The sequence below is a fragment of the Mustela putorius genome, unplaced genomic scaffold (assembly GCF_011764305.1).
Source record: "Mustela putorius furo isolate JIRA1106 unplaced genomic scaffold, ASM1176430v1.1 tig00003911_pilon_pilon_pilon, whole genome shotgun sequence".
In the NCBI taxonomy this organism is placed as follows: domain Eukaryota; kingdom Metazoa; phylum Chordata; class Mammalia; order Carnivora; family Mustelidae; genus Mustela; species Mustela putorius.
In genome coordinates, this window is record NW_025422058.1 from 4,229,587 (window position 1) to 4,236,786 (window position 7,200).

The following is a 7,200-nucleotide window of genomic DNA, read 5'->3' on the forward strand; positions in this document are numbered from 1 at the left end:
TTACCCATGTAACCTTTAATAAGCCACAGGACATAAGTTACGCACCCCAAACATTTCAGTTGTTTTCCATTGTTACATTGTCAAAAACCATTCTGGTAATCAAAACAATAAAAAGCTATCTTCGTGCCCTTTTGTAGGAGAATATGAATTTGGTTAAAATCAGGCAAAGTTTACCTTCATAATCTTTAAAGTATGATGCCTTTTGCGCATGCGCGCAAGTGTGTGTGTGTGTGTGTGTGTGTGTGTGTAATGTGCAGTCTGATGAATTTTTAGGAAATAGCACACCAGCAGAGAGCCCAGAATCTGAGGGTTCTCCCAGTTCATTCTCCTGACACTTAACTTCCTTCTGCAGTATCCGGGCCAACGTGAGCTCTGAGACCAGCTCTGCAGCTCAGGGTTGTTACTGTATGGATACAGAGGCAGAGACTCTCCAGGGGACACAGAGGGAATGTGGGAGCCCAACAGAAGAGGATAAACTTGTGCACATATTGCAAAGAACAATTTTAAATATATTGCATCAACAAACTTGGGATCACTTACTCTTTTGTTAGTGAGGAGAATGCACATCTCTGTCAGACTTCCTTTTCAGAAAGCAGAGGTCAAAATAATAAGAGTCCTGGGGCGCCTGGGTGGCTTAGTCGTTAAGCATCTGTGTTCGGCTTAGGTCATGATCCCAGGGTTTTTGGAATGAGTACTGCATCATCAAGCTCCCTGCTCAGTAGGAAGTCTGCTTCTCTTTCTGCCTGCTGCTCCCCTGGTCTTGTCTTCCCTTTCCTCCCCCCGCCCCCGCGTCCCCCCCACACCTCTCTCTCTCTCTCTCTCTCTCAAATAAATACATAAATAAATAAAATCTTTAAAAAAAAAATGAGTCCCATAGAAAAGAGGCCTATGTCATGAAAACATGTAGAAAATTTAGAGCTGAAGAAGAAAACTATTGTTGGATTTAGGAAAAAGATTTTAGAGCAGTGGCCTAGGCAGGGGTAAAGTCTGGGATGGGAAGAGAGTGATGTGTTTTAGCCAAACCAACCCTCAGTGTATCACCTTCAGAGCCTGGAAGGCTCACAGGATTCAAGGAAGCATGTAGATCTGAAGGCTCCTGCTCCTGAAATATCTCTGCATTTGATAGGCTGTGTCTTGAAATTTTCAACAGGAAGGAAAAATAGCAGATAAGTAATATAAAATCAACGTATGAAATTGAGGCCACAAAATTGTGTCCCGTGAGTCCAACAATTTTGTACAACTATTTTTATGCCCTTATTATCTCTCACCAGAAAGAGAGTAACAGCCTCCTAACTGGCCCATTAACTGGCCTGAGTAATTTTTCCTTAATTCGCATCTATTCATGTCTTCCCCAACTGAGTCCTTTCATTGTCCTCTAGCCGTCCCTTAGATGGAGTTCAGGGTCTTGACAGGGCTGGCAGCACCCAGTGGATGTGGCCCCAGCCTTCCAGTCCAGTCCCACCTTCTGCCACTGTGTCCCCAGTTTCTTCTCCCACCATCTTTGTTCGGTTCTTCTAACAGGAAACTCTTTGTCACCACCCCACCTCCCGCCCCTCCTTTACACCTATTGCTCCATCAGAAACCCTTTCGCTCTATTCCCTGTCCTGCCCTAGTTTAGGTTTCAGCTTTGGTCACTATACTTTTCCTAAAATAGTCAAGGCCAAAAAAGAACTTGAGTAAGTAGTTGGTTGGTTAGTTGGTTTTAAATCTTGCCACCTGTGAAGTCTTGCTGCTATATGCCCATTGCCTGTTTTGTTTTGTTTTCTATTACGGACTTCTTTAAGAAAAGATTTGTTGTAAAAGAACATTGGTCCAAGGTATCACTATATAGAATTTAGTGTAACAAGTGTTTGTGAATATTCAGTCAATATTCAGTGGGCACAGTCATTTAATCTCCAGTGTAGATATCGTATGAATGTTCTAAATTACCAGTATTTCTATTTACATGGGACATCTGAATCAGTAGGAAGAATATAAAACTGGAAAGCTGGAGATCTGAGGTTTGGTCTTATTGGTATCGTTACCTATGTGGCTAATGTTAAGACCTTGAACTTTCTATACCTAATTGGATTTAGGTAAATGTATCATCTTTGAAATAGACTATTGCTTTTTCTGACATCTTACATTATGTAAAAATATAATGAAATGACATACATGACAACACTGTAAGCTACTCTACAAAATATAGATGGTAAGAAGTATGATAGGAACGATAAGAGCCTAGGAATTAGGAGACCTGTAGCTAGTCTTATTTACATTATTAATTATCCATTTTCCCCGTGTACTTTTTTAAAAAGATTATATTTATTAATTTGAAAGAGGGCATGAGAGAAAGAGAACACAAGAGCAAGAGCATGAGCAGAAGGGGAAGGAGAGAGGGAGAAGGAGAAGCAGGCTCTCCACTGAGCAGGGAGCCTGAGGTGGGGCTTTAATCCCAGGACTCTGGGATCATGACCTGAGCTGAAGGCAGACACTTAACCAATGGAGCCTCCTAGATGTCCTCCCTACTGCGCTCTTATCAAATAAAATAAAGCACAAAATAAAATTAGGCAGACTGTTCTTTTCAGATTCCTTTTAACTCTTAAATTCCGTCAATCTATGAAACTTGAAATGAGTATTCTCCACACAATCTCATTTAATTTCTGAAAAAATCTCTGCTATTGAATCCATCCTCCATTTCATGGGTTGCTATAGTTCAGTGGCTGCCACAGACAGTGTTGTTTTTCCTTTTTTTCCCCCACCCATTGTTTCAGATATGCGTCTTCTACTTTGGTATATCCACATAGTGTCCTAGAAGAGAATGTTTAAAAATCTATCCAGGAACCAGGACTTGCCAAAAGCTCTTTGTGTTTTCCTCCACAGCTCTCCAAGATGGTGGTAGTAATTATATTCTGTAGAGCTGAGTTCTGTTACCTGAAATATTTTTTTTCTTGTTTCCTGGCTTTTAAGTTGATATTCAGAACACCTATTCCCCAGTGCTTGGCCTGAAGGAAAGTTCGTTCTTGGTCCCCCTGCTAATGCTAAAAAAAAAAAGCCAATTCCAGTTAAACAGTCTCGGAGATTCTAATTGAATGGTGAGTATTAGTGTCTTTGAAAGCTAGACCACCTGCCTTTAGGCAGTTTGTGGCTTTCTATTCTTGTGCAATAAAGGGACAGATGCCTGACAAGACAAAAAAGAATTTAGAAAGTAGGGATGAAACATGATTCCTTTTCAGAAGGAAAAAAATCACTTCATTCAAGTACCTGGTTAGTTTCATTGTTGCGTTTGAGCCTCTAAGGAAAGAAATGTGCTTATCCACAGTTGTGCCTTCCATTATTAGTTTATCAAATGGGCCTTTTTGTACATGTGTGTGATCCCTATTAGAATCTTTGTTCTTAGTTTCCTACAAATTGATAAGCATAGCTATAAGGAAATCTATATGGAAATTCTATTCTCTAAGCATTTGGCAGTTTTTCTTTAATTAGTTCATTGAGGTATCTCAGATTTCACCAATTTGTGTTTAACTAGATGGGAAAAATATTGGCAGCAGCAGGAACCTTCATCTGCTCCATAAATCAGAGAAGCCATCACCCAGGCACTCAGGTAAACCTTTTTCAAATACATGCAATAAGACATTTGCTTCAGAGCAGGTTACAAGCCCTAACATAGGATTCAAGCATAGGAACTAAAGTCACTATTAGGGGTTAAAAACTGGATGTGTTCTTGCTTGCTGCCTTGATGCTGCTGTTACAGGCAGGAACAAGGGAAGAAATGACGCTGTGAGCTGATGAAAACAGATGCCACAAGCAATTACAACCAAGTTGTGGTTAGAGAAACAGACTGAGAAATAATTTTACAGAGTCTCCAGAAAGTTTTGTGCAAGCCACATGTAACCGGGGAACAATAGAATATGCTTTGGGAGGAGTAAGTGATAAAAGTGACACTCCTCAGATAGACTTAAGTATTTACAAAGAGCTGCAGGGTAGAAAGGCTCTGAACCCTTTAAGATGAGTCATTTCCTATCTGGAGGCAATACAACTTCAGCGGTAAGAACCTGGTATCCAGAGTCAGACACGCATGGCTGATATCAGGCCTTGGGCAAGCTATGTGTGCCCACAAAATTGTGTCCCAATTTTCTTGTTTGTAAAATGGCATACTAGTAGGCTCTTTTTCCTAAAGTTGTTTTGAGGATGGAATTTGATAAAGCTTGTCAGGCACTCAGTAAGTATTCAATAGTACGTGTCAATAAATGGTGTCTATTATTGCTGTTGTTATTAACAGGTTGTACCTTGGCATGGACTTTGTCTAGTTTCAGAGCACTTGGTCACAGATTGAGCAATCCAAATACTGTAGTCTCTCATAGTCTAGAGCCAATACAGAAATTGCATTTTCCAAAGACTTTAAAGGTTGGGTTAGGGACGCCTAGGTGGCTCAGTTGGTTAAGCGTCTGCCTTTAGGTTAGGTCATGACCTCAGGATCCTGGGATCAAGTTCCACATTTGGCTCCTTTCTCAGCCGGGATCCTGCTTCTCTCTCTGCCTGCTGCTCACCCTGCTTATGCTCTCTTTCTCTCTCTCTGATAAATAAATAAATAAAATCTTTTAAAAAAAACAATAACAAAACAAAACAAAACAAAAAAAAAACCCCAAAACACCAGCATTGTGGTTATACTTTCCCAAATGGCTGCAACAGTATTTCCCATCCCACTTGCTTTTTAGTAATGTGTTTGTGCCATTCCTCTCATCAAAAGGTGGGGTCTGTTTTCTCCTCTTGAATATGAGTGGGCTTGTAACCATTTTAGCCAATACAGTGCAGTAGTAGTGACACTATGTGCTTTAGAGGCCAGATTATAAACAGCAATACAACTTTCTGCTGGTTGGCTGGAAAGCTTATGCTGGGAGCCCTGTCTGACCCCCCTGAAGCTGCCAGGCTGTGATAAAGCCAAGTCACATGGAAAAGTCATATATAGGTACTACAGTTGGCAGTCTTAAGCTCTGAGTCATTCCCATCCAAACCTAGACATGCAACTGAACAAGTCAGATGATTCTGAACCTAAGCCACTGAGTTACTCCCAGCCTTAGACTTCCCAGATGAGACCCTGGACACCATGTAATGGAGAGATCCCAGCCCCACTGTGCTCTTTCAAATTCCTGACATAGAATCTTTGAGCATAATGAAATGGTTGTTTTAAGCCACTAAGTTTTGGGGTAATTTGTTATGCAGCAAAGATAACTGAGATAGAATTTCTTCCTAGTTTGGCTGGTTCTCCCACTATGGATGTTCCAGTTCTTTTCAATCAATTAATCATCATATACCATGTGCCTTTTATACAAGACACCATGCTAGAATATAAATGAGCCAACATAGTTAAACAAAATAAACACAACGGTAAGAAGTGTTATGAAAATCATATGATAAGAGCTGTGTAGTATAGAGTAATTTAGACATGGCCATAGTATCTCCTTGGGCTGAGGCAAAGGAAGATTTCATGGTCAAGAAGAGGCTTACACATGACTGGACGAATAAGTGGGAATTGGATAAATAGAAAAGGGAAAAGAAAGAATTCCTGGCAGAAATGAGAAAAAATATGATTTGGGGAAAAAATGAGATGCATTATACCTTAAAATTAATGTTAAGAGTTTATGTATTTTTTTTTTAAAAGATTTTATTTATCCATTTGACAGACAGAGATCACAAGTAGGCAGAGAGGCAAGCAGAGAGAGAGGGGGAAACAGTCTCCCAACTGAGCAGAGAGCCCGATATGGGGTTTGATCCCAAGACCCTGGGATCATGACCCAAGCCAAAGGCAGAGGCCCAACCCACTGAGCCACACAGGCACCCCAAGAGTATATGTATCTTATTTGCAAAATAATATTTATAAAAAGGACTGCTTTTTGATGTTTCATTTTTTAAAGATTTTATTTATTTATTTATTTGAGAGAGAGGGAGAGAGAGAGAGAGAAAGAGCACAAGCAGGAGGAGGGGCAGAGAGAAAGAGAGAATCTCAAGCAGGCTCTAAGCTGAGCACAGAGCCGACAAGGGGCTCCATCCCATGGCCCTGAGATCAAAACCTGAGCCAAAATCAAGAGTCAGATACCCAACAAACTGAGCCATCCAGGCTGACCTTGGTAACGTTTCTAATTCTAAGAGATTTTACTTAGCACTTCATATAGGTTGAATTAATTAGAAATATATTAGTGATGTCTTAGTTAATTTCCACAAGATTGGTAAGCAAACTTTGCCTTTTATAGAAACATAATTTAGAATTTTACTAAAGCTCACTGAATTTTTTCTAAATTCTAGCAAATATGTTTATAATAGAAATAGTCTTAAAGTTGCACATTTATAGTCCTTAGAACTTAGAACTGTTAAATCACATAATCTAACACAAGAGTTCTTTGCCCTTTCTGGAAATGTACTTAAATAGAAACTGAAATTTTGATGACAAGTTACAGATAGATATTTTATGGTAACTAATATATAAATATTCACTGAATATCCTCATTTTCTTTTGAACAGAAAGAAATGGCTAACAACAACCTTTGTGTTCTCAAGGATCCCATGATAAATTCTCATTAAGTCCATTGAGGTGTATGAGCTCTATGGTAACTATAATTCTGAGTTTTGGAATTTTAGATTTTCTAGAACCTGCTTAAACATAAATAGTAACTGGCCTGCATCACTTTTTAAATAGCAAATTCTGAGACTTGACATCTCAACTTTCTGCTCTTGCTTTCATTGGGGGCACCCAATCTTTTAACTTTTTCCTTTTGATCTTAGTTCTGCCCTTTGGAACAGTGCAGAATAACATGACCCTTCTCCTGTATGACAAGCATTCAGTTGCTTGAAGGCAGTACCCATACCAGCTCTGTGCTTTCTCTTTTCTTGGTTAATAATCCCGTGTTCTCTCATATGACTATCTTTCCAGACCCTTTTGCATACTGCTGTTGTCTTCTGAATCATTTTCACAATGTCTTTCTCAAAATACTGTCCCAAATAATTATAATATTCTAGCTATTGGGACACATGCATTGATTCTCAGACAGTACATTTTTGGGTTACTCTGAATCTAACCACTGGGAAATTAGAGTTGTTTTTGTTGTTGTTTTTGTGCTGAAAAAAAAAAACCCCACATTTTAAGACAATTAATTGTATAGCTTATCAGCTTGGATTCTGTGAGAGCATCCCTAAATTTATTAGAAATCCTTAATTTAAAGAATC

The 7,200-nt window shown here is 39.3% G+C and overlaps 1 long non-coding RNA gene across 1 annotated transcript in view; it reads left to right on the forward strand.

The window, feature by feature from the left end:
• Positions 1-6,573, forward strand: part of LOC101671628 — a 65,746-nt gene extending 59,173 nt beyond the window's left edge. Inside the window, exons 2-3 of the long non-coding RNA XR_006603321.1 lie at positions 3,509-3,583; positions 6,499-6,573. This is a non-coding gene — a long non-coding RNA (uncharacterized LOC101671628). The remainder of the gene's footprint in view (positions 1-3,508; positions 3,584-6,498) is intronic.
• The last annotated feature ends 627 nt before the right edge of the window (positions 6,574-7,200 follow it).